This window comes from Penaeus japonicus, unplaced genomic scaffold, assembly GCF_977035675.1.
Source record: "Penaeus japonicus unplaced genomic scaffold, GWHDUDI00000001_assembly GWHDUDI00000041, whole genome shotgun sequence".
In the NCBI taxonomy this organism is placed as follows: Eukaryota; Metazoa; Arthropoda; class Malacostraca; order Decapoda; family Penaeidae; genus Penaeus; species Penaeus japonicus.
This window is the reverse complement of record NW_028234443.1, coordinates 22,073,837-22,074,755: the sequence shown is the minus strand read 5'-3', so window position 1 is coordinate 22,074,755 and position 919 is coordinate 22,073,837. Positions and strand designations below refer to the sequence as shown.

The 919-nt window shown below is 39.1% G+C and overlaps 1 protein-coding gene across 4 annotated transcripts in view; it reads left to right on the top strand.

The window, feature by feature from the left end:
- The window catches only part of LOC122266077 (uncharacterized), a 27,563-nt gene continuing 26,644 nt past the window's right edge, over positions 1-919 (top strand). For 2 of the 4 annotated variants that reach the window (XM_086534472.1, XM_086534473.1), the window contains exon 1: positions 229-370. The gene's annotated coding sequence lies outside the window, so the exon portion shown is untranslated. The other 2 variants (XM_043035670.2, XM_043035669.2) reach the window with 2 other exon arrangements.

Below are 919 nucleotides of genomic sequence, written 5' to 3'. Positions count from 1 at the left end.
CGCATGCGTGTCAGCGGCCATCACACGGTTTGGCATAGCTGTGTGGGCGGAGCTTACAAGACGCAATATCACGCCAATTTCTTTTTTCTCTGAAGAATTTGTAGATATCACCCGAGCCTGAAAGATTCTGCATCAACTTGGAATGCGAAGAAAGTCACAATATAAGAAATAACTCTGGAAATCTATGAAACAGCAAGAGAAACTTAAAACAGGTAAAAGAATGTAAGTGAATCTACACGAATCCGGAAGTTTCACGAACGGCAACATGATAGCGAAGAAACGCAAACAAACTTTTGTTGTATTATCATTTCAATAAAGTTATTTTTTTTATATGAATATCATCGTATGGGAATTCTAAGCTACGGAAGAGGTAAGTGAGCATATCGAACAATAAATACGAAAAAAATAAAGAAATAGAGGCGAGAATACGACATAGTTAATGGTGAGAATTAAAAAGTCACGGATTACTTAGAACAAATAAGTTCTTCTTTCTTCTTTTATAGGGTTTTAGACTGAAAAATTAGTTGTTATTGAAGCGAGGATCACACGAACAACAGATAAGGGTAAATTTTCCGAACAACGCCGCGTTACTAAATACCACAAAAGGGTATCGATGGATTCCTCTCGACCTCTACTGTTCATATATAATGGAGATAATGTGCGCTTCCACCAGTGGACCCCACATCTGGTTCCCTTTTTATAAGGCACTTCGTGCTACCTCGTCCTATTTCGGGGCATATTTCGTTTTCAAAATCTTAACCCAATTACTTACCTAACTTTGCTTAGTTTTGAATTAAGCCCTAGCCAAAAGGGGCTTTGCCCCTGCCTGGTCACCCCCCCCCCCTATTTAGGGCACTTTGTGCAAAATACCTCAAAAACCTTCATCCTCACTGAAATTCAAACATGGCTGTGTTTACAT